The following is a 26,558-nucleotide window of genomic DNA, read 5'->3' on the forward strand; positions in this document are numbered from 1 at the left end:
TTAATGCAGAGCCAATGCCATGAAAACGGCAGGTTTACCGGATTTCCCAAAATTTAAGTAATCTTTTTGATTGATCTCAATCGCGTGCCCCCGACCCAAGTGTGCCTTGGGAACTGTCGCGTTTGTCCCAGGGAGCTGCTCCCGGGTTGTGGGGCCGTGCTCAGCGACCCCATTGCGGGGGCTGACAAGCGGGCAGCGCCCACAGCTGCAGCCGGACTCCAGTCCTTCCACCAGGACGTTTTCCCAGTCCCTCTGAACCCGGCCAGCCGCTTCCAAGGAGCGATGTTACGGACTCACTGCAAATTCCCTTCATTTCAAGCGCCTTCCCCCCCACCCCTCACCACGCTTTGCTTGACTGGTAACTACACTCTCCGATCGGGCTTTCAAGAGGCCGAAAGGSCCCGCAGAGACGCAAGCCCTCCCGATTTCAAACAACCCCGGCGCCCTTGTGCTGCTGCCCAGCGCGGCTGGCGAGGAGCGGGCGCCAGCCGTGCGGCGAGGGCAGCCCCAAGCACACCCTTCCCGCTGCCCCGCAGCCCGGCGGGCACAGGAGGCCGGGAGCGGGCACCGGGAGCACGGAGCAGGAGCAGCGAGCAGGCGCCGGGCGAACGCGGGCTCGGGCGCCTGCGCGGCGGGAGCGGGGCGGTGCCACCGCGCGTCCCCGCGGGCGGGCAGGGAGCCCTTCCCCTTCCCTTCCCTTCCCCGGGCCTCCCCCACCGCTTCCCCCTGCCCCGCGTCCCTCGCAGGGCGCCGGGCCGGCACGGGGGTCTGTGCGCTGCACCGCGCCGCAGGGAGGGAGGGAGGGAAGGAAGGAGGGAGGCGGGGAGGGGGAGAGAGAGAGAGAGAGAGAGAGAGAGGCTGAGCCAGATCTTCATGCCACTGCAGGCAGCAGCAGCAGCAGGTAAAACCAGCCCCAGAGCATCTGCTCCCCTTCACCCGCTTGCCCCCCTCCCCGCCGGCCGCCCCGCAGCCGCAGTGCGCCGCCCCGAGCCCCGGGCCCCGCCGAGCCCCTTCCCCGGCCGTCAGTGGCGGCAGCGGGGCCGGAGGGGCGCCGAGGCCTGCGCTGCCCGCGCCGCCGCTGCTGCTCGGCCTCTGCCGCCCTCCTCCCGTGGGGTCCCGCCGGGAGCGGCGGCCCGGGGCGTGCCGAGGGCAGGTGCTCCCCGGCAGGCAGTGCGGAGCCACCGCCTCGCTGCCGGGAGGCGAGAGCAGGGAGGGAGGAGGAGGCACATTTGTCACAAGGTTTCCCCCTCTGGGTTGGTTTGTTGTTTTTTTTTTTTGAATTGTTGTTGGTGATTCCGATGGTTGAAGAGGGAAGTTGAAGGTCTTCATGGTTATTTTAGGTTTTTTCCCCCCAGGCCTTCAAAAAAGAGCTTTTAGAAGCCGCTTGCCTTCCCTCCAGTTTTCCTGCCCCAGAGCCTCTCTTCCTCCCTGTTCTCACCTACCTTACTCAGTCTGTGCTAGCTGTCCATTGCCATCAGTGGTAGATGTTTAACTATCACACATGTTTTTCTTTAGGATTCAGCAGTTCAAGTGGTGTACAAGTGTGCATTTCTGTGTAACGGCTGCAATTAACACATTTTAGCTGTTTGAGAAGTGGGGTTGCTGAACTGTACCCATCAGTAGTTCAGTTTAGCTACGTGCCCTGTGGTACTTCACATCCTGAAGGCTTTCTGGTCTGTGTTTAAGAAAGAGTTGTTCCATCATATTATTGCATAGCATTGCTTTGGTGGTATACTCATGAAACAGGTATACATGTGAAAGAATCATTTACAAAATATACTTTGGCATTTTGGAGAAAAGAATACACTTCTAGCTCTGCCASTCAGCTCCACAGTATCCATTCTCCACTTGACTCAGTAATCCTGCTTACATTCCCTTACAATGCTCTGACACTTGGTTAAAAAAGCACCACATAAGCCTCTTTTAAAATCAAACTTCATTGAAGTTGTTATTTGTCAGATCTGTTGTCACGCATTAGTTCAGCTATTTACTGGTATTACTTACTTTGTGAAAACTAAAGATTCCAAAATACATTCTAATTATATGTGGGCTATTTGTTGTTATTAGAAATAAGTTTAAGAATTTGAGGTTCATGGAACATTCATTTAATTTAGTCCTAGATCCCATCTCTCTTTAAATCATCATCCACTGTTACATTTGCAACTCAAAGGTTGAAATACTGTTAGATCTAAGACTGGGCAATAAGAAAATTGCTTTGTTTCTGGGTGATAATGATTTCTGGTTTTGAAACCAGTCCTTTTTTTTTCTTTTTGTTAGTGTAGCAACTGTGAGTTAACACAATTGGGATTACCAGTTGTCAGACTTCTTTTTTCTTTTTTTTTAACTGACACATGAGGCCCATCTTTGGCCTAAATACTGTACCCGTAAGAGTCATATGGATGTATATAAATAGTAGCGATTGCTGAAGTTGTTAAAATTAATACTATGTTGAAATAAGTTCAGACTGTCAGGTAAACAAACACAGCCTACTCCAAATAAACTGGTGAATTTCAAAACCTTTTTTGTATATTTTCTTACGCGAAATTGGCAACTTTGCCATTGAGCCATCCACAGGAGCTGTATGGGCAGTGAACCCATAGTGAACCCATAGTGAATTTCATAGTGAATACATAGTGGATTTCAATGCATACCAAAATATGAGACCATGAGCAATTACTAGATTTKTAGATTTTGTGTGAGTGCATGGGAAGATGCTGCATTCCACCCCCCCCCCCCTCCAATTTTATGATGGCTTCATAATTAGGTACTACAGATATGGRTAAACTCCTGTGAAAACTGAACATTTGAAAAGATATTAATGGCATTCTTTTGTTAGTGAGATGAAAACAGAGTCTGTTCTCCAGCTTTGTGGATGGGAAGGCAAGTAAGTAAGGCTTGTACTGGTAGCTTTGTTCAACGATTAATTAAACTGATGAGATTCTTGCATGTTTTGCTTTGTTTCACCTTCTCATAAATCTGAGAAAAGCCGGAGACTTGATGTTTACAAACAGTTTTTCTGTTATACCTGTAATATTAGCAAAACCACAGTTGTCACGCAGAATTGGTTCAGAGGTTTTCTGAAAGTACTTGCCACCTGTGAGAAGGGCACTTACCTTTGAGAAATGTAAGTGAAAACATTGCTCTCACATCTTTCCCTCTTTACATAACTGGGAGTGTTGGCTTTACTTGAAGGTTGTTCTTTTTTATTTGCGCTTGAATCTTTTAGACTTTGTTACTTGTACTGATGTGCAAGAAAAATGTGATTTGGTGGGAATGTGTTACATGTTCTTTGCCTGCCTATGATTTATGCTAATGTAGAGATCATCTTTGCTCTCTCCAGGTTGCTGTTGCTATTACAACTTCATTTTTCTCTGGGGAAGGGCTGTGCAAAGAACTGGTTTACACTTTGCCCTGAAAGGAATTCTGTTGATGAAGTCTTAGCAAGTTTACTTTGCGCTCCATCCTTAGGAGTTTTATCTTAAACTGTTAGGTATGCTGCTGTAATTGACAACAGCTGTTGCTGAGAATTGTGGAGGATAGACAGTTTCTAAGATAATCAGCTCCTAGTCCATTGGAGGCTTTGTTGATTAGCACGTGTAAGAGCATTTTGGATCAGGAGCCAGTGATGTCTGCTGAGTGCAAATGTGATATGTTATCTAAACTGTTTAACTTAGGCTCTACACTGCTCTGAAGTAAATAAGCTGTAGGCTTTGTGTGATTTTTCTTCTGGCCCAGGAAAGGGCCAAAAGCAGTTCAGTCTGTGCCCTATAAAAACACACATCTTTGGGTGAGTTGTKCTTTCAGAGGAGGAGTTAAACATGATAGGACTTGCTTGTCTGTGTTTGGTTGTTACATTAGTGAGGCTGAAACTCTGGTTTTTMCCTCCAAAAGGCATAGCTGGTATCATTTCCAGATTTTAGGAAGGTTGTTACTGTGGTCTGTGTTTTACTTAAGAATGGTTTTTATTGTTTACCCAAATGTCATTATTTTTCTGATGTTGCAATTTCTGTGATCAACTACTTTCACAAAAAGACTTGAAAATTATGCAGTTTGAGGTCCCCCATTATAATCTGATAATTCCTGCTCTTTTTAATGATGTTGAATAGCAGAAAGCATGGTTTCTCTAAATTTTATTTGATTATGTGTGTGGTAGTCCTTGAGGAGAAACAGGTGACCATATTTGTATTGTGACAGTTGAAATAAGTAAGAGCCAAGCTGGGGCAGTTAGTGTAACTACATCCAGACCTTGGAGATGAACACTCAACATTTAGCCTTCATTTTGGATAAAAGCTGGTAAATTACCAAACAGAGTAGAAATGTGTATTCTGCCTCTGTTAATGGTTAGATGTAGATTTCCCAAAAGCACTGGGTGATAACATGACCTGAAGTCTGTTTTGAAATCGTTTGAAAATAGTGGGAAGAATCAAATGTCATTGAGACTGAATTGAATGCAATAGAAACGAGACAGTACCATGGTGTTCTATTTAAAAAAACCCAACATTATCCTTCTGTACTATTTAATTTGGAGGGCTTTTTGTTTTGTTAATGGGCTGGCAAATCGTTATTTTAGGTTTATTAAAGACCATTACTACCACACTACTAATTAATCTAGTTGTGTATGTGAAAAGTTCATGTGCTTTCTGAACTTGACTTGTGTTAAGAACAGCATCTATCTTAAAACATGAACATTTCACCTTAAACCTATTACAGCATTAGTTTTTGTCTCAATGGGTTTGATTTCTGAACTTCTGGTTGGCTAAGCTATTTTTTTTTTGCTTTTTAAAATTTTTTGAAGTGTATCAGGATACTGAGAATCTACCATTTACTTTTCTGGATGACTTGTTTCAGTGATTCATCTTTGCCACTATTTAAAAATAAGGCATGCAATTATTGTTTGAATACATTTGGATGCATCTGTCTTTCTTGTTATCTCATCTGAATTCTCTATCATATCAGACTGCCTTAAAACTTGATTTGTCCCTTTGACACTGTGTTTTCACTCCTCTGCATAGTGGCAGTCCCTAGCATTTAAAGACACATACAGATTTTAAAATACATAGATTTAAAAGAGCATCAGCAGATCATGGATTTGCTGGGTTGACTACTGTAGGACTCCGGGATAAGGTTGACAAGTATGCTGATTTAAAATGTTTTTCTCACTATGTTTTTTAACATCTGATCTGGAACATCTGCTTAACAAATGTGTTGGAAGGAAAATCAATATAATGTGATACAATTATACCATTTTGAATCTTTCCAACTATAGAATGAAAGTATTTATTGACTATTTTTGATCTTTCCTTACAATTTTTAACACTTGTGCCACCTCTCTAGTTATGGGCCTCTGCTATTGTTGAGGTGGTTACTAACACCTTTGGTGGTGTCATTGGGTGGATGTTGTGGGTGGATGTTTTGTGTCTCTCAGTTTCTGCACTCTGCAACAGTAGTTTATAGTGATGGTGATCCAGCCCCTCTTATTCTGAGGTATTAATCCTGCTTATTTTTTAACTTCTTTTTTTAAAAAAAAAACATCAGATTTTAAGAAACCAGGCTGAACTGTAGCCAAAACTGCACAAAAATTTTCCTTTTYACTAGCTGTCGTATTGCCTGACCAAAGATAGAAGCCATTTGAGGGAAGTTTCTGTTTTCATGTTTTTCTGTCCAAGATTTTTCTTCCCAATAAATTTTGTTCATAACACTTTTTAGCTTCTGAAATTTTTAAAACTCAGGAATGGGAGCATCAATGTACCTTGTATGTTTATATAAATGTTAGTAATCTCTGTCTGGCTATGTAATTTGATCATGATCAGTAATTCTTAGGCTATGCCCAGTTTCTWCTCCAGTGACATACTTATTGTAGCCATTACARTGGAATATMGGATAATTTCTCTGGTTATGGTGAGTGCCGTTAGGAAACTGTTGCTAATAATTTTTTACAAATGGGTGTTTTCATCTGTTGGCAGCTTAAGGTCCTGAAATACTAGGTTTCAGTATTAAAGACTTCAGTTTGACCTTTTTCTTTCAGCACATTAAAAATATGGCTTACACAAAAAATCCTACTGTTCTCTAGGTTGAACTGATGGTCCGTAACAGACCTCTAYTCTCACCACCTTCTGAGTGAGCTGTTGTAGTTAACCCTTAGACCCATGCACAGTCAGGAGGATCCTTTGGTTCTGAATTATCAGGTAATGAATGTCTGAATGATGTTTCCTGAAACCTGCATTGTGCCTGCTTYATAATAAATGTTATTTTTATTTAGTCTTTGGCTTTTACGCAAATGGACCTTTGGAGTTTTTCTTGTTGGGAAGAAGTATAGTGTGATGTGCATGGAGARGAGACTTGAATTTAAGGAAGGTATGGAAGTTTTGGAAAGTTTTAAAGAATATTTCTGGAACTATAGAAGTACTTTTTTTGGCATTAGACTTCATTGTAATTTTAGTTTAAGAATTGTACCGTCAGATGAATTGTCATGTAGGCTGTTGTTTTGTGACTTAGTAGTCAACAGCACATGTTTCAAATGAAGTTACCAAAAACTTCCCAATTGTGCATTAACTGCCATACCTGAGAGCTCCTCAAATTTCTGTCAGTTTRTAAGGGTTTACAATGCTGATCCTGAGTTTTGTTAGCCTTAATAATTTTCTTGTGATAGTTAATTTTATATTGGTGGATGTTTTCATTACCCATGGTAATATGAAATTATTTTACAAATCTTGCAATGCTGTGTTCATTATCTACCTTCCCAGGGTCATGCTCAGCACCCTTTCCTCAATTTTTAGAGAGTAGCTTAATGCTCAGTCACTACTCAAGCAACACTGATAATAATTTTTAATCCACTATTCATTAGATGTGTCGACAAGCAGTTTGATTTGCCAGCCTGCTGGCTGTTAGTTATATTTTTTAACTTTATTAATTTCACATGGTGTTGATGAAAATGGTTGTATTCTGGGTCTTGATAGCATTAGCAGTGGWGGATGTGACCAGTGGCTCCTGCATYCAATATGATGCAGATAAGCACATTYTTTCCTCAAAMTTTATTCTTTCCCTACRTGTCATTGTTCAYAGTAAGGTAACATTTATATCTGGCTAAACATCTGCCTGTGTTCTACTGGTTGAACAAACTGCAGTGTTGAAAACTGTAGCTGTATTTTCTGATCCTCCTCAACAGACTCTCTTTCAAAATTACATATTATTCTCTTAAAAGGTTACTAGGTTTTTGTTTTTTTTTTTATTATCTCTGCTTTAAAAGTTTTTGTCAGTGTTCCCCATGACCTTTCAGATGTAAGTTGAACTTCTTTTAAAATTAGAGACTTTTAATCCTGGAKTGGTATGTTTCATGTTTGTTATCATGCTTTTATCAGCATGCTTGCTTGCGATATAAAACTGAATAAGAGGATCCAGTGTCAAGTTGATACTTTGATTTCTTGTTCTTTGTTATTAACTAAACTTTATCTGGATTATTCATGATTAGTGTTTAGTTATTTTGTCAAGCCTTGCATCTATAAATGAAAATAGCATTAATAATTTTCAGTGAGAGGAAAGTGGCTTACTCAAGGCCAAACAACAAATCAAAGGGAAAGATTCAGTAAACCCAGATTTTATATTGCCTCATCACTGCTAATACACAAGTGAACTGTGAAATATTGAATAAATCTGCCAGTTTAAATGCATTGGTTAAATGGGAGAAATGAAAAATAAWTTGAACATGTTAAATAGAAAGTGTAAAAGAAGTCTGAGAAGTAGAGTGAAAGAGTAAACAAATTAAAGGACCTGCTGAATCTACTCTGAGCGAGATATAACTCTAACCTGAGCAAGTTCAGTGGAGGACCATGTAGATTACCCAGAGAGCTGGAGCACCTCTCCTCTGCAGACAGGCTGAGAGAGTTGGGGTGGTTCAGCCTAGAGAGGAAAAGACTCTGGGGAGATCTTAAAGCAGCCTTGCAGAACCCAAAATGGGCCTAAAAGRAAGCTGGAGAGGCATTTTTTACAAGGGCGTGCAGTGAATGGGACAAGGGGTGATGGCTTCAGTCTGTAAAGTGTAGCTTTTTATTAGGTAGTAGGGAGAAATTCTCTACTGTGAGGTTGGTGAGGTGCTGGAACAGGTTGCCCAGAGAAGCRGTGGATGTTCCCTTCATGGATATGTTCCATGTCAGGCTGGATGGGGCCCTGAGCAGCCTGGTCTGGTGGAAGGTGTCTCTGCCCAGGGCAGGAGGGTTTGGAACAAGATGATCCTTAAGATTCCTTCTGACCCAAACCAATTCTGTGTTTTTGTGATACGGGGAGAATAATGCTAATGCCAATGGGTCAATTGCAAGTAAACATTTAGTATATTTCTCTTCATGTATATCTGATAAGTTATTTGATAATTGTGTTGGGAATAATCATGATCTCAAYTGATTTCTTCAGTGAGTGGCCCTCTGCTGATACTCATGCATGTTTTTGTGTTCTGCTTCCTATGAAACTTATGTGTACTTTCAGAAGAGAGACTTGGGCACCTGCAGCATATACAGGCTRTTATGAGGCATCACATACTTTTAAAAAAAATATGTGGGGGCATTGCTTGTTTTTCAGTTATTCATGAGTCAGTAGCATAGTGTTTCTCCTGCTTTGGGCTTGACTTACTTTGAATTCACATCACTTAGACTTAGGCACATGATGCTAATAAACATACACATTTTAGGGAGAAGTTAATAAATTCAAATGTGTAACTGGGTAATTCTTACATATGTATATGTATTTTTGTTTGTTTTTTCCAGACTAAATCTGCTGCTGACAATATCTTTTAAAGTTCATTGTACCCTTTAACCTTTATGTACAATGTGTTGAGCAGCCTAGGTTAATGGGACAATGATTTGAGCTCCTTTGATTTTCACTGTTGATTCAYGTTTGTGAAACTTACTTACACTGGTTGTTCCTGCCAGTTTTACAGTTTCTTGAAAATATGCAGCAGATAATATTGAAGATATTCTTCAAGTATGCAAAAATCTGGATACCTAGTTTTAATTTTTGTGGCTGGGTGAGAGAACAGTGGGTGAGTATTAATAGAGGAAAGTGCAACAGGCAGGAAGTTGCTGACTTCCTGTGATAAGAGGAAACTCATGTCCCAGTCGGTGAAAAGGTTTCTCCCAAATACGAGTGGTGTATGTTCATTGTGTAAAACACATTTAAAGCGTTTGGTCAGAARTTAGTGCCTTGAGAACTAAAACCAAAGGAATAAAAAAGCTATCATTTTAGTTTGTTGAAGTGTGTGCATTACAGTTAGGACTTGTTGAATTTCTTTTCAAGTGTACTTTTCAAAGACTGTTAGAATTAAATGGGGACATTTTATGAATGAGGGTAAATTTCACCTTTTGTTTGTGAATTTACTTCACAGTTTTCTGGAGAAACTCATCATTGTGAAATTTCCTTTGAAATTTTATGTTAGTATTTGGGTATATTTAAGTTTGTTTCAGACAGTTCTCTTTTCAAACAAAAAATACATTCATATATAGATTTGGGGAAAAAAAAAGTAAGACAATATAAATATTTTACACTTGGTCCCTTTCTCACAAGGTTCCCTTCTGTAGTCAGGGTTAGTTTCAGCTTAYAGAAGGCTATTTTGATTTTTGGATTTGTGCTGTAGTCCCAGCTCTTATTTATTATACGTCACATGGGTCTTGATTTGAAGATTGCTTGATTTAGATGCAGGATGACAGTTGAAGCTTCACTGCAAGTCAGGGAATTGGAAAAAGATTTAAGGGATAGATGGAATGTGGTATGTATAAGGCAGAATGTACTGGCTGCATTTTCAGCTGTTTGCCAGCTGCTTGTGGCCCCTTTTGTAYTACACATTTTCAGAACTGGGTATGGACCTGAGCAGTTTGCTGGTTGTGTTTGGTCCCACCTTTGATCACTGAAGTTGATGGCTGATTTGACACACCTTCAGSATAGTGTATCAATCTTCAGTTTTCAGAGATGGAAAAGCTGCCAAAGCTTTTGTCTCTTACAGTTTTTATCTTGAGCCTTAAGTACATGCTTTATGCTGAAGTGTGTAATTAAATACCTGAGAAGAAATAAAACACATATTGAACAGATACAAGTTAATAACTACAGATGATGATATTGTCAGACATATATTTGGTGCACTCATGCYGTCTTTACCCACAAATGCAGAATCAATTTATCACAAGGTTCAGTCCTTACAAAACTGATTGGGGAGGAGCAAAGGACAGTAGCAGCTACTGTCACTGGACATAGAGTTCCTCTTTGACATTTTGCACAACTGGGATGGATTGAGGTACAAATGCAGAATGCAGCACTGTCAGCTGTTGCAAATCCTGCTGAGATGCTRTGTTACTTTAATAGTACTCTTGTGCACTCTGAAGCCTCAGTGATTGGAGAAAGTCCTAAATTGTTTTTTTGTGTTAAACATTTTTGTTCTGATCATTAGGGATTTTTAGATAAACTGTCAAAGTTCTTGTATATTAGATGAAAAAGATGTACTTCTACCTATAAATCAGTATTCAAATATTCAAAACTGACATATGCCATATTAGAGCTGTTGCTGTTTCATAGCTGTTGGGGGAGACTAGATTTTTGCATTAATTTACAGTAATAGTGTATGATCAGTCATGGTTATAATTTCCATTGTGAGTAATTTTATCTGAGAAGAGGGCAAATGTGGGCTGAGTGAACATCATTTTACTGCTTGTAACAGCTTACCCAGATTGGGATAAAAGTGTGTTGTTAGACTCATGCTATAATTTTTGTATGTTGACTGGAGTGCTTAATCTTGTAGAGCTGTTCCCTAAGCATTTTAGATACCTCCTAATACAGATAGTYTTTTGCTAATGTTTAGAGGTAACTTCAAGTAATTTTTGGGGTAATCTTCCATTTTCAATTATCATCAAAAGCTTCAGACTCATACTGTTCTCTTCCAGAAGTAATGGATCAGCCTAGGTCAAACCACATGAGCTTGAGAAAGAACAATGGCTTGTCGATAGAAAGTGGATGACAGTGATTTAAACCAATGGGATAAGAGGGAAACCTTCAATATAAAACTTAATAACAGCATGGAATAGTCTTTTCCTTTTTTAGTTTTTTTTTTTTTTTNTTTTAATTTTTTAAATTTTTTTATTTTAGGTTCCTCTTTCCTGCTGCAGTTTTACTTTGCCCTAATGYTTGCAGCCCTGCAGTTTTCTAAGTATGAAAGAAGCTAGCATACTTACAAGATTCCACCTTCTGGAAATATGGTATATTATCAAACCTGACAAATTAGAAAGTGTGTCTTGAACTGGCCATTAGTCTTTTTGTTATTTTTTTTTTTTATGGAGTATGTCTCAACATTTTGTTTGCCTGATTTTTGTGCATGTCAAGCGCCTCTGCTTCTGTGTTTTCAAGCAGTGAAGAGATCCAGGTGCAACAGAAATGATTGTAGGGTGGTGTTTTGGTTTAACCAGAGTAGGTAGCTAAGCACCACATAACTGCTGATTAGAAAAGAAATGTGGGTAAGGAAAAACAAATACAGTACCAGTAAAGATACAACATTAGGTAGTGGCTCACTGAATTTATAGTAGTAGTGGAAGACAGGCTCCTGCAAAGGTTTTTGCTCGGGTTGTCTTCCATTATTGTATAATGATATGCAATGATAAGGATGCAAACAAGAAGAATAATGTAAAATTGCTGATGAGATGCTTGATCCTTTAAGATGACTTTACTGTCTTTACAGTTATTGAAAACTTTGGCAATCAGTGAGATGAGCATTTTAGAAACCATGCACTGCAAGAATTGACTGGGAGGCGAGTTAAATCTCATGAGCAAGTGGGGTAAATGAGAATTTTTGATGTATAGATGGGTTGACTCTTATATGTATAGGTCTTGCACAAAACAACAACCAAGTTTCAGAGATCTGAATATATTGGAAGATCAAGAGGAGCTGATGTAGATCTCATTTTGAACCTGAGTAGTAAAAACGGTGATAAAATGTATTTGATACTGAGAGGAAAAAATGGTCAAGGATTTATCATTTTTCTTAAMCATTCAATTTACTTTAGAAAGAAATATATCTGTAGTAGTACATTACATTAAGCTGACACTCTTTCTGATGTCCTCAGTATACCATCTACACTTTTTGATCAAAAAAAAAAAAAAATTACTCAAGTTGCCAGCAAGTCTCCAGATTGCTAATACGATATTTCAGCTAATGTTTCTTACTCACCCTGACCAGACAACTCTCAAAATTATTATTCAGGTTAACTACAAAGTAAGTGAAGGCTGGGTAGCAGTTTCATTTTTTTCAATGTGAAAGAATTTATCTTCCAATGTCCTGAGTTACATTTTGCAATGATTTTATCATTGCAATGTATCCTGAACTGACAGCAATAAATTTACTGACATTTCACTTGAGACTAATTCCTGTCTACGGTTAAGAATTTTGCTTGGTGCARTGTTATGGCCATGCCAATTTTATTCTTGTTCATTTTGCTTACTTTTGAAGGAACTGAAACAAGTGTCAATTCCAGAATTCTGTTTTCGTAGCTAGTAATGGCTGTGTCATGATTCATTGCTGTGTCTGTTTATAGCATCCCCTGGATGCTGTGACTTTCCATGAAGTCCCTCTTGATGCACTAACTTCTTTCTGGTAACTTGAGATACATTTCTGTAGTTTCACTAACTTAACAGAATGTTTCAAAGTGTTTACTTTCATGTGACATTTGCCATTTTCTGAGGCTGAGGCCTCAGAAAATGTCATTTCCTCTCAGTCTGTSCTACTGTTGTGATATAGTGACTTGAAGTCACAGGTAAAAGATTATAGTGAAATGAAAATGAAATGTAAGTAGACTTTCTAATTGCATGTACAGGTAAACAAATGTAAAAAAAAAAATTAAGTGATATCTGTCATCTTGCATAAGTGAGAGAGAGAAGGTTTCTCTTCCACTGGACATCTGCTTTCATATCTTCCTCTCAGAGCTCTAGCTGTGCCATCTATCTTCTTCTGTGTTTCTGAAGTGGAGTGTCTTAGAGCAAGAGCTCAAAGTTCAACACCCTACTGTAACCTCTCTTGTCCGTGAGAGCTGGTCATGAATCATCTGACTGCCTGGGACCCTGCTAGGCATTACTGCATCCATGGGCATGTATCAGTTACAATATTTCTCAAAAAACTAGTTATTTTATTAATACTATGATAAAAGAAAAAAAAACAACCAAATTTGCAAACTCCCTGTGTCCTAAGATGACCTGGTGTCTGGAAGAGAATTGCTTTGTGACCTCTCAAATTGAAAAGGTTTGACACTGAATTGAGTAGCTGCCCCTTGTTAATCATGCAGCTGTACCTTGATGGTGGAATGGCTCTAGTCTAGAGGGAATGATAATGATGAGCTGAGAYTAAAGATGGATTTTTGTTTCCCTGTGCCCATTTAAATCTTAATTTGAAATGCCTTTCTGCAGAAATATGGCAAGTTGTTGGTATCCCTGAGGGGCTCCTCTGTGTCTGCCCCATTGTACACATGGTGATCCCACCAAGTGACATTTGGCAGGAAATCTAAAAGGAGACGTCTGTCACCAAGTATAAGCAAATAAACTCCAATACTGTATTAGGTGTGAATAGATATATCAGAATTTAGTCCCAGTCTGCTGACTATGCAGTGTAGAAGTCTTAGACTCAACAACAGGGCTTAGAGCAAACACCTTCATTTTGTTCAGTTGGATGTCCCCTGACTGTGTTCTGCCCAAAACCAAATTCTCTTTTTGCTTTGATTTTCATACTTTTTAATGTACGGTAAGGCTGGTGTAAGGCCAGTTGGTAGTGTGTTACTGACTAAGAAAAATGGGKTTTTTTCATTCGTTAGTTGAAATAGTCATACATGTTTTGCATCTTTGACCATTCAGCTGTGGTGGATCTTATGTCGATCAGTCTCTTGTGGTTATGAAAGTTCATGAAATATGTTTCAAGTACTGCCTGTTCCCTTAATTCTCTAGACAACCAAAAAAAAAAGAAGTTGTTTATTTTTTCATTTACATCTCTTTCATAAAACCATAGTAGGTGCTGGGAGACTTTCAATATTTAGTCAGGGTAAAAGATTCTGTGCATACATATAAGCATTTTAGAATTCCGTATCAGATATGTAAACCTTATCTATATGCATACTATTATAGGCAAATTATCTCTTTGCTTTCTATGAATCTTGATCTTGAGAAGGTGTCTGGAGCATTCTGGCCAGAAAACTGCTGTGATTCRTAGAACAGCATTGAAATGTACATACATGGGGGAAAAAAAGCCAAGAGTCACTGTTCTTTTCACCACATGRGTTTTCTTTCCCTACTCAGGTTCTRCTGCCATAGACCATCAAAAATCTTATACAGTCCTATAGTTGAACTGTATTTACTATCAGGGAAAGGTTTTACACCCAGAGGGTGGTTGGACACTGGAACAGGCTTCCCAGGGAAGTGGTCACAGCACCAAGCCTGACAGAGTTGAAGTGTTGGGACAAGTTCCTCAGGCACATGGTGTGATTCTTGGGGTGTGCAGGGCCAGGAGTTGGACTCAGTGAGTCATGAGTTGGACTATTTGGGTCCCTTCCAACTCAGCTTATTCTGTGGTTCTTTGATTCCAAACTAAAGTCTGCTTGTTAGAAATTGCAAACATCAGTGACTGATTTGTGGATAAAGACTATATTATGGCAGCTGGTTCTGTGTTACCGCTACTGAAATGGTTCATTCGTACATTTGGACTAGGAGAAGGAAAATTAGACCTGCATTTAAGAACTTTGTATCTTAGTTTTAGTTCTACATCTTACTCACTTGATCAAGTTTACAGTCAGTGAATTGGGAATTTTTATTCAAGGAATCTCTAGCTCAGCATGTGGAATAAAGGAGGATGAATGARTAACTAGGGCTTTGAATGATTATGGACTAATAGTTAAACACACAGCTATCTTGGTAATCCATGAATGATGGAAGCAGCACATCATCTTGTCATGTGACTAGTAGATAGAGGTACAGCAGATTAATTTATTTTTTTTTAGCATCGTGTGAAATTTGTATTTGGAGTGTAACTCTTTTGATCCTGAAGGTAATCTCTCATAATAAAACATACTAACTTAGTGTTGTATTTTCTAAGTTGATGTATTTTGCATTAGTAAAAGGACAGAAGATTCATAAATACAAGATATAAAAAATACATGGGCCTTATTCCTACTGACTTGGCTTTGTGTTTAGATTTTTGATTTTAAATTATTTCATTAGGTAAACTATTTTCTTTTTATAGTAAGTATTGTTTGCRTTGTTTGTGTCAATTGAAAGTTAAAAAGTATAAATTTAAAGCATWCATCTTGAATGCCATCACATSGCATATACAGGACAACCTCATGATCAGACCCAGCCAGCATGGGTTTATGAAAGGCAAGTCCTATTTGTCCAACCCGATCTCTTTTTAGGACAAGGTGACCTGCTAAGTGGATGAGGSAGAGGCTGTGGATGTTGTCTATCTAGACTTTAGTAAGGCCTTTGCCATTGTTTCCCTTGACATTCTCATGGAGAAACTTGCTGYTCATGGCTTGGATAGGCAAATGCTTCACTGGGTAAAAAATGGGCTGTCTGGCCAGGACCAAAGAGTGATGGTGAATGGAGTTACATCCGGCTGGTGACTGATCACAGTGGTATTCCCCAGAGCTCAGTACTGGGACAAGCCCTGCTYAATACCTTTATGAGGGGTATGGATGCGGGGATGGAGGGCACCCTCAGTAAGTTTGCAGCTGACACTGTGTWGGGCAGAAGTGCTGATCTGCTGGAGGGTAGGGAGGCTCTACAGAAGGATCTGGACAGGCTGGATYGATGGGCTGAGGCCAGTTGGGAGGGGTTCAACAAGGTTGAGTGCCAGGTCCTGCAATGGTTCACATCAACCCCAGGCAGTGCTAAAGGSTGGGGGCAAAGTGGCTGGGAAGCTGCCTGGTGGAAAAGGACCTTGGGGTGCTGGTCAACAGCAGCTGAATGTGAGCCAGGAGTGAGCCCAGCTGGCCAAAAAGGCCARTGGCRTCCTKGCCTGTATCATCAGTTGTGTGGCCAGCAGGACCAGGGCAGTGATTGCCCCTCTGAACTTGGGACTTGTGAGGCCACAGCTCGAATCCTGTGTGCAAGAAACACATTGAGGTCTGGAGCATGTCCAGAGCAGGGCAGTGAAGCTGGTGAAGGGTCTGGAGTGCATGTCCTAAAGGGAGTTGCTGAGGGAGCTGGGACTGTTAAACCTCAAGAAAAGGAAGCTCAGGGAAGACATTATTGCTCTCTACAACTATCAGAAAGAAGGTTTCATGCAGGCGGGGTTGGTCTCTTTTGCAGRTAACAAGTGACAGGACACGAGGAGACACCCCCAAGTTCTGCTGGGGAAGATTTAGATTGTGTATTAGGAAAAACTTCTTCACCAAAAGATTTGTCAAACATTGGAATAGGCTGCCCATGGAAATGGTTGGGTCACCATCCCTGGAGCTATTTAAAAGTCGTGCCACTATGTGGCACCTGGGGACATGGTGGGCTTGGCAATGTTAATGGTTGGATTTGATGTTCTTAAAGGTCTTTTCCAACCTAAACAATTTTATTCTGTTGAAATGAAATGGATGTTTTTAATGGCAAACATTCTGGATAGGTAGCCTATGCCATCCTGGCAAGCAAATGACGTCATGAAATTATTTTACTATATTGTGTAACATGCTGTGCATTACTAAAAACAGCTTTACTGGTGGTATAGAAAATTACTTCAGTGAAGTGATTTTTAAAACCTTGTTCACAGCATATATTCACTCACAGCATATATTATTTTCTTTCTCTATTGTTTTAGAGGAATTCTCTTGTCTTGCTTGTTGTTGTGAGGGCATTTGTCTCTGTTACCAAAATTAATTGATCTGACAGCGGTCAGAGGAAGTATCTGTTGGTTGCCTGCATGGTTTTGCTCCATGCCAAGCAATACACTTGTTATCGTTATGAATTCTTATGTAAAATGGATAATAAGGTGCTGGTATGGCTAAGTGAAGTAATTAATTACTTACCAGAAGACTACTAAGCACTTAGTTCCTGAAGTCAAATATTGGGGTCCTGAGCTTCTAGATGCTTAAGATTTTTTCCAGGAAGACAAAATGGATTTGTACGTGTACATCCTGAGTGGCTTCACTGTTGATGTCAGTGATGGAAAGACCTGCAGCTAAACAAACTTGAACTGACCAATATAGTTATAACAAGATAAATTTGCTGGAGGTGAGAGGTGGAAAGAAGAGATTGTGCAGCAATCAGTTAAATTAAACTGTTATGTGTCCAGTGTTTCTAACTCTGATTCTAGTCATTAACTTTATTTCTGTTGTTACTCTTCTGTGGSGGTTATGGTGTCTGCAGTATGTAAAAATTAGTTTCTTTTGTATGGGTTAAAATTTACTTCAAATAAATTAATGTCTAAAATTAGAAAGTAAGCATTGATGAAACTGATTTTTAATGAGTTGCAACAAACATCTTATAAATACACTGTAAAATTACAGTATTGAGAGGGATTTAATGAAAGTAGACTTCTTTAAAAAGGAACGGGCAGACTTATGTAATATACAGGTGGTCATACTGAGAATCAGAAGTTCAGGAAGGATAACTAAGAATAACTTCTGAACAGTAAACACAGTATTTTAAATTATCTTTATTTAAATTAAAAGCATAAAATCATGTGTCCAAAGGCTGTTAATCTTTAAATGGGATGAATTTTTGATTCTGATCTGTGTTGGTAATGTGTTTTATCTTGAAGTCTTGTGGGTAGCACTCCAATTTCTATGTGACTAATACAATACGGATACTTTGGAGCTTAGTCAGTGAAAAAATAAGAGGTATTGTTCATATTTAGATAGTGAAAGAAAAGAAATGCATGGGTTAAAAGCTGGTTAAAAATTTCAGAGTATCTATTATTAAGAAGTATTGATACTGGAATTTAGATAAGAGATGGAAAAATAAGATTAGTCGGGAAAATCAGTCCTGTGGTTGCTTATGGGCCTGGGTCACATACATTTGCCTTGCTAATGCTTTTTTAGTGTGATTAAAAACTTCCAGAGCTCATGACATCAAAAAATTCATTGTTTGGAAAAAAACTAAAACATTCCTTATTGTTGGCTTCAGTGTTATGTTTGGCTTTGAAGAAACTGACTTGTTTTACAGTTTCAGTCAAAGATCAACGCAATCATTTGAGCCCTGACTTTATCTTCCAGGAGTCTGACAGAGCTGGCGGCATTTTCGTCTGTCAGGCTTTTGTTGTTTAAGATCAACTCTTTGACTCACTGACACTGTAATGAGGAGTAAACAAGCCCTATTTCTTTGAGACAATTTGTAGWATGTTTTAGTGGATTCAGGATTTAGCAGTGCTGGTTTAACAGTTGTTAACTCATGTAGCTGTAGTAAACTTCTTTACTAGCGGTAATAATTGAGTTGAGGAAATTAGTCCCACAGCCCCCTGTGGAGGGGTTTGTCTTTGGCCATGATAGTGTCAGCTTCGGCCCTCCACTGCTCCCTGTCTTCTTCCTTCAGAACACCATCTTGCCAATTCTCCTCTTGCATTTAGCCACTACTTTGTGGTAGCAGGATTTCAAGTATCCTGCTTGGCCTTTTGTCACAGTGACAAATGTGTTAGATAATTGTAGGTCCATGTGTGCTTCTGATTAACTACATGAACGTTCTAATGCATGGGGCTTAAAAATGTGTGTCTGACAACAGGTACTTTGTTGTCCTAGTACATTGAGAGGATATGATGTTGCAGAGAAGGAAAGCTTTAMATTTCATGTAATTGCTCTGATTAGAGAATGTAACAGTGACGTCCCTTAAAACCAAGTTGATTTAACATCTACAAGTACTGATCTAGCAGATATAAGAATATCTGAAGCCTTCTGGTTATCTGATATTAAAAAGAAGACAGGAATTAATCTTCAATAAAAATGCATTTAAAAAGAGAAAATTATTTAATTCAGGATTCCATCAATTTTAGGTTTTTTTTCTGTGTTCTAACCAAAGGAATATTATTTTTGTTTACTTCTTGGTGGTTGGTTGCTGTCTATTCACCATGCAACTTATTCTTCATTGATGACATTTTCAGCAGATCTGAAAGTTAAGAGAATTAGGTAATAAGAGTTAAAGGAAAGTTATGTTGGTATAATTATTTAAGGAAATTTGACTCTTGTATTCGAAATTTCATCTGAGATGAGCTAAAGCATTCTTTCCATGGTTTTTCAGTACTATACCATCATTAATTGATATTGAAATCTATCACCAAGTGAAATTGTGTATAAGGAAGCTCTAGCTAACATTTAATTTTTTTGCCTACACCCTCAGTTTGTTAGAGCAATTCCATTGGTCATGGGAAACCAGGTTCAATAAAGTCCTTTTTCACCAGACAATTACCTTGTACCTAGTACTTCTAGATTGCTGGTGGACATTTGGGTATGACATGCTTGTATACTCTCTTGTCTAATAAAGTTTCCCACTGTAAAAGTTAGAAATTCACTGAGGCTAAAAATGGAATTCAGGGGACCTACCAATGGGTGAATATCGTAACTGTGAGAGAGAAGATTAACTTTCAGCATTTCTCTGACAATGTAAATTTTTTATCTGAAGTAAGGCAGAGATAGGAGTGAGAGTGGAAATGGCTTCTCTGAGAGAAGGGATTGGTTTCTCTGCTTGTCAAACCAAGTGCACCTTAGTACAAAGTGGATACTAATTCTTTTCATCATATAATGTTAAGGTTCTTTTTGATTACAAACTGCCTTTATAGATGGAATAAGAGATATGATTWTTGCCAAACTGATAAAACTGGAGACTAATAAAAGGTGCAKCTGGTACAGTAAATTTTCTGTTCCACTGTTAGTTGTAACTATAGGAGAGTGCAACTATGTGTTGAGTCGAATTAGCTTTAAAAGGCATTGGTACAAATATCTTTTGTTAATCATCAGTTGCTATACATAGTGAAGGTTCCATAAGGAAAACAATGAGGGTCCTGAATTAGAGGTAGCACAATAAGAAACTTTTTTACTTAGGTGGAGAATCTTACTTTGTTGTTTTCAGGTGATTTTGGAGCCTGAAATATCTAAAATGCCTAAAAAAGAAAGAATTTATTCCTCTGYAGAAATTAGATCTATATCTGCTATCAGAAGCATTTTATCCAATTCAGATCTAAYACTTGGAGTTGTTTTCTTCAATATTATAATAAATTAAACTCTGTATCTCATTCCATTAATTAAGTTCTAAACCTGGCTTAAATATTTTCAAGAAACAGTTAGAAAAGAGACGATAGAMGTATTGTTGCATCATGCAAAATACTAATTTGTCTTAATGATTTACTTTTAGTTAAAGGAATGTAAATAGTGAATGTGTGCAAAATATATCAGCAGTCTCTACATAAAACAAAAACTGAATTTTTGGGTATTCAGACTTAATTCAAATATGTCATTTAATGACTTAACAAGGCATAATGACCTTGTTAAGTCAGTAGTTAATGCTTTCATAATAACATTAATTCTGTCTCTTTTCTGGTGCTTTATGTAGAATAGTATACTGCTATGTAATTTATTACCTATAGGATTTCCACTAATACCCACTATCTTGAAAATATTATGGAATTTTCACAAATGTATTTTCCAGTATCCTTTGTGTTCAGATTATCAAAAAAAAAAACAAACCAAAAACAAAAAACAAACAAACAAACAAACAAACAAAAAAAAAACAACCAAAAAAACCAAAGGAAAAAAACAAAGAAAAAAAGAAAAGGCAAGGGATTTATTTTTCCTACTTACCACTAGTTCAGGCAATTCTGTCATCTTCAGCAGTATTACCACTGATTTAAATGTTGACATTTAAATTTCTCTTGGTTGAATCTTTCCTTCTCTTTACTGTTTTATAGTATGCTGACAAAATTACAGCATTTTTTCCAATAATCCTTTTTTTTTTTTCCACGTAAAACTGGCAATCATCAGCCTTCTAATTCATTTGAGTATTTTATAGGATGCAGTAATGTCTAACACAAGCTACTGTGTTTTACAGACCAGGTGTTCCTACCCTTTTATATTTTAAAGTGAAGCCCTGATTTTTATTTCATTAATAGCCTCTTATACTATAAATCTAATCTGTTTTGTGATTTGAGTTAAAGAACCACTCCTGATCCCACCTGAGAGGATAAACCAACTACTTTATAAGAGTGCTTGCTAACAGAGGTAGCTATTTTATTGATGAAAATGGAAAAAGTGTATAGTCCAGCGCTTTGTTCATTCCTCTAATTTATGACACCAGTAATAATAGATGATGAATGAGATATTCAAAACATTAATAAATTATCTGAAGATGTGTACTAAATCAAAGAGGAGGAGACTAAGAAATAATCTCATATAATGCCTCCAAGAAAAGTAAACTAATTCCAGAGTCATTTATTCAGTGATATGCAAAAACCCTGAGAAATTTGTTGAAATTGAACTGCTATAGTTAGTATGAGATTAATATAACTCAGCATTTCAAATGCGCTATTATAGACATTTGGATCRCCAGCTTCAGGTGGCAAGAGACGTAAAACTTACAGACTAAAATCACTCTTAAATGTTTAAGTTAAAATGTTGAGTTTAAGCATGTTTAAAATAAAACCCAGCAATTTTGCTGTACGTTGATGATACTCACATCCTCTTCCCTAAATTCATCTATCCACTAACAGGGTTGAAATTTGCAGCAGTTTTCTGCTGTGGTTTGCATTCGGTAACTTGATGATTTTGTGTAAAATAGTTACTTGTTCTAAGAGAACCTATGCAGCCTTTCATTTTTCTTAGCAGGGAAGTTTCTGTGCTTTTCTGTGTCCATTTGGATACCAGAAGCCATCGTTCTCCTGACACCAGGAGTCTCAGAAGTAGTCTTCATGTCAGAAAAGGCATTTGGCCACTTACGCGGTGTTCATGTGACACTTTGTTGTAGGCAGGCAGCATCCAAGTACTGGGCTGGTTTTATGCAAGTAAACTGATGCTATTCTTATTAATTTATTTCTTAATGTTAGCAAATCCATTGAAATTCAGTCGCCATGATAAAATGGAGTGGCATGTATGGAATGGAAGTGTTGGTAGAAATGAAACRTCCTGGAGGTGGTATAACGTTTTCTGTCTCACAAATTGATACTTGGAGCTTTTATGAGTGTGATTTTTATTACATTTAGACAACCTGTGTGTGGGCTTAGATAAATTCATTATCAAAATTATAAATATTATCTTTTGTCCTTCCTGTGTTCCCATTTTTTGGTATTTTTCCTTCCATGCCATGCAYCTTTGCTGGAGTTCTTATGGCTGTGCAGAACTGATTGAGCTAATTGATAATACAGTTTTTCTTTTTTGAGGTTATACAGTGAGTTGCAAAGTAGTTAAATGTTTTTGGTACAAAGTTAACTAAATATCCTAAAGACCATGCATTCTACATCAAGGACAATGGAAGACCCTTATTCCTGATGATATTTGAACTTACCTGATCAAATCTGATCACCTGTAAACATAGGTAAAAAAACTTACCTACCTAGTTGTATTAAATGTATCCATTTCCATGCTTATTTCTCCTATGTGAAATAGTGCCAGAGAACACATTACTTTGCAACAGGCGTAGTAGAATGAGTGGTTATCTATATTTCATGGATTCTTCTTCATTTTTGTAAGATTACACATAGACTTTTGGACATTAAGCCACTCATACTGAACTTATGTATTTTTTTCCTTCAGTTTTCCCTATCATGATCCCCTTAATAGTCTCAGTGATCAAAATTTGCCTTAGTGTCTGGATGGTGCCCTGCTATCCCTGAACTCATAATGTTTGTCTTAGAATAGGACAGTTTTTAGCTACACTATTTTCTCAATTCCCAGAATGTGTTTTATTGGTCTTCTTTCTACACATGGCCTTAATTTAACCTTTAACTGTGGAATTTATTGTAGTCCCAATTTTTCACATAAAGGAAATACCAGAAGGTAAAATTGCTTTCTACTTTTTGTTTCCTCTCGGTTTTAGTAAATACACGGAGTATTGTTAATTATATGCTACTTCTAATCATCAGTCTTTAAGATGAGCAATTAATACACTTTTTTAAAATAGTGAGTAGTATTTTCTTTTGTTTCTATTTTAATCTAGGTTCAGTCATCTTGTGAAAATATTTATATAAGTTCTAACTTAAATGAATCATAGAATCATGGAATATCCTGAGTTGGAAGGGACCCACAGCCATTCTTTGTATGTCTTCCCCTCTAGACCCTGCATGATCGTTGTGGCCCCCCTGTGTGTGCTCTCCAATGGCTTTATATCTTTCTTATATTGTGGCACTCCAAACTGCCCCCGGCTCTCGAGGTGGAGGTGCCCCGGTTCAGAACAGAGTAGGACAATCTCCTCCCTTGCCTGGCTGGCAGTGCTGTGTCTGATGCCCCCCAGGACATGGTGGGCCCTGCTGGCTGTCAGGGCATTGCAGACTCAGATTCAACTTGCCATTGACCAGAGTGCCCAGATCCCTTTCCATGGGGCTGCTGTCCAGCCTCTCATTMACMAGTCTGTCCATAAATCCAGGGTTGCCCTGTCCCAGGTGCCAAATCCAGCATTTGCCCTTGAAAATTGTCATACTGCTGGGGATTTCCAAGGCCTTTAATTTGCCAAGATCATTCTGCAAGGCCTCTYTGCCATCRAAGGAGTCAACAGCTCCTCCCAATTTAGTGTTSTCAGCAAACTTAGTRTACCTTTGAGTCYTGCATCTAAATATTTTATGAAGACACTGAAGAGCACTGGCCTAAAATGGAGCCCTKCAGAACCCCACTAGTGACTGACTGGMAGCTTGATGTAACCCCATTTACTGTGATGTAAATGAATGGGCTTTATTTATGAGTCAGAGTAGGACTTCTTTGGCTCAGTCAGCCCATACTTAATGCAGTTGTTAAATTTTGTTATTCTTCATAAGCTCACATGACCAGGTTTGTAATTTTTAACAGTCAAGTTTAAAGAGAAGTGGGGATATCAAACATTTTTTGAAATGAGGAATTATGTCTATTTTCTAAGATTAATAGATATTTACATGTAAAATATATATGTAGATTTTTTTAGAGTATTTGTCTTTTATTTCCCACTATTTTCTTCTGGCTGTTTATGTTGGAGTTTCACATGTAAGTGTAGGATCTTTACTTCACCCTTCCATTTATCTTAAGGTCTTCCTWGGCTACAAAAGTATAAACCTTACAGTCAGTTTTCAGGGTGGTTAACTCCATAGCACTGAATTGTAGAAAAGAAATCGAGGTCTTTCTGCATTGGTATCTGTGGTTAAAATGGGGTTAGTGATTAGAGTGGAAAGTATTTCCCCTTTCTGCAGACCTGTAGATTTTCTCATTATGTTCAGAATTAAATCAAGACCTGTTGAAGATCAAGAAGTTGTTTCCCAATAAGAGAAAGATTGAAGAGTATTTATTTGCCTTATAAGTATTTGTCATGATGCYAGACATTAGTTTCAGGAAAAGAGCTATTTAGTAAGCAACAGAATCCCATCATATATTCACTGACTTTCTGATTATGTCAGTGTGAAATCRAGACTTTTTAGAAGTCAGAAAAGTCCATTAAAAAGTGTCTTAGGGTTTAAGGTGCTCTTATTCATGATTGTGGTATAATGTGTCTTTGAGTTTCTCTGTCCTTGGTCCATTATAGGGACTTGAATAAACATTGTGTATCTACCTGAGTGTGCTAGAGTCTCTTGCTTTTTGCTGCGGAGAATGTCTTAGAATCTTGTAGCAGATAAATCTCACTTGAAATTAATTTGAGCTACCAGACAAAAAAGAGAATGGTRGCAGAACTTGAAGTGTACAAAGCTTACCTGGATAAAAGGTGAATAGCCTCTGTACCTCATTYGGTTATTTATAGAAAATATAAAGATTCTGCATTTTACAGAAATTAAAATATCTACATTGGTATTAAAATATGATGCAAAAAGGATCCAGCAGCTCTTTACCAAAATCAGTGCATGATCTTTTCGTAAAACAACAATTAAGGCCTTAATTTGGAGAGCCCTCTATAGAACAAGACATAATCTGGTCTTTTTGTGAGTAAGATGCAACATCCACTCTTTTATATAAATAGAATTAAAGAAGAACAACCATTAATTGTGGAAGATAGTGATTGCACATTGTGTAACCTTAGAAAATAGTCAATTCTTCGCATGAAAATGTGTGCAATTTGTAATTTTGTATTTGATATTTCAGTAAATAGGGCATCCAAATGAAAATTTATTTGCAAAGAATAAATTTTCAACCATGTAAAAAGAAAAGTAATAATAAAAAGGAATAATAATAAAAGTAATAATATTCAGTTAATATATTTAGGGATGACAACAGAGGAACCCTTTGGCCTTAAGCATATTACTTGAAAAATAAGGATCTTAAATGTAGAGCTGTCCTCTGTCATATAGATGACAACTGAGTGCTTCTTAAAATCAAGGAGTGSATGACTAAGGTTCTTTGAAAAAGAGAAAGGAACTTTTAAGTAGCAAAATGTGAATATTAAACAACCGCAAATTACTTGTTTGCCCAGTCCATTTAAGTATAAATTGTATTACTTCATTTCTAATAAATCAACATTATGTGCATTGTTTAAATAAATTTTAAATGCAATRGAAGAGTGTCTTTAGTTGGAAAATTAAATCTTGCTAACTAAATTAAGATCCCTTAGTTTGGGGGTACTTCTAGGTTAACATATTGTTGAGAAGTTCACATTAAGTACTGCAAATCAATACAATGAAGGGTTAATTGTGAAAACTGATACAAGTTTTACTTTCTTATAAATCAAGAGGTTGGTAAAAYGTACACTTACTGTTGATCATTAGAATACAAAACTATCTGTTAAAATCAATTAACATGCATATCTGATGACTGATTGTATAAATATGAAAGTCAAATAATTGTAATCGTTAACCATGGYTTCAGGTCATATGAGTTGTCAGCTCAAAAAAACTGGAGGAGAAAGAGGTTGATTTGCATATATTTAATGTGGCATGCTGTACATGTGGGAATTTGAGATAAACCTTTGCTGGTAATCTGCTCGTTTTTATCTAAAAATCTACTAGGGAACATGGGTCATAATAGTCAAATGAGCTATATCTTGTATTGATAGGAGTTGATTCAGTAGTTWGGGATTTAACATTTTGCTATGTTTTAATGTTTAAAAATTGATTTTTTTCCTTAGAGACAATTCTACGAAGCTGGTTAAAAAGTTGCTCAGAAATACTCAAAGTTTTACTGATAACAWGCTCAAAATTATTCTGTAACRTTGTAGGATTGAGTTACTTTCACASTTTTTAGTTAGAATTACCAACATGTATAATATATACTTGTTTCTTTTTATAATTAAAAAATAAAAGATACATTAAAATTTTTTATGAAGTATTGTACTGAGTCAGAGAAGTATCTTTCTATATGAAGTGAACCTAATAGTTATCTTTCATTTAATTGATCAGTTGTAATAAATATAGGCAGGGAATTGTGGCAGAAGAATGTATCTTCTAGTCTTGAGAGATTTATGTATTATTTAAGTTCCCTAACATATCCATT

General features: G+C 37.8%; 1 long non-coding RNA gene across 2 annotated transcripts in view; it reads left to right on the top strand.

The window, feature by feature from the left end:
* The first annotated feature begins 655 nt into the window (after positions 1 to 655).
* Positions 656 to 26,558, top strand: part of LOC130581795 (uncharacterized) — a 45,962-nt gene continuing 20,059 nt past the window's right edge. For both annotated transcript variants that reach the window (XR_008966266.1, XR_008966265.1), the window contains exon 1: positions 656 to 901. This is a non-coding gene — a long non-coding RNA (uncharacterized LOC130581795). The remainder of the gene's footprint in view (positions 902 to 26,558) is intronic.

The sequence above is a fragment of the Malurus melanocephalus genome, unplaced genomic scaffold (assembly GCF_030028575.1).
Source record: "Malurus melanocephalus ecotype Western Australia unplaced genomic scaffold, MMel_1.1 scaffold_436, whole genome shotgun sequence".
Lineage (NCBI taxonomy): Eukaryota > Metazoa > Chordata > Aves > Passeriformes > Maluridae > Malurus > Malurus melanocephalus.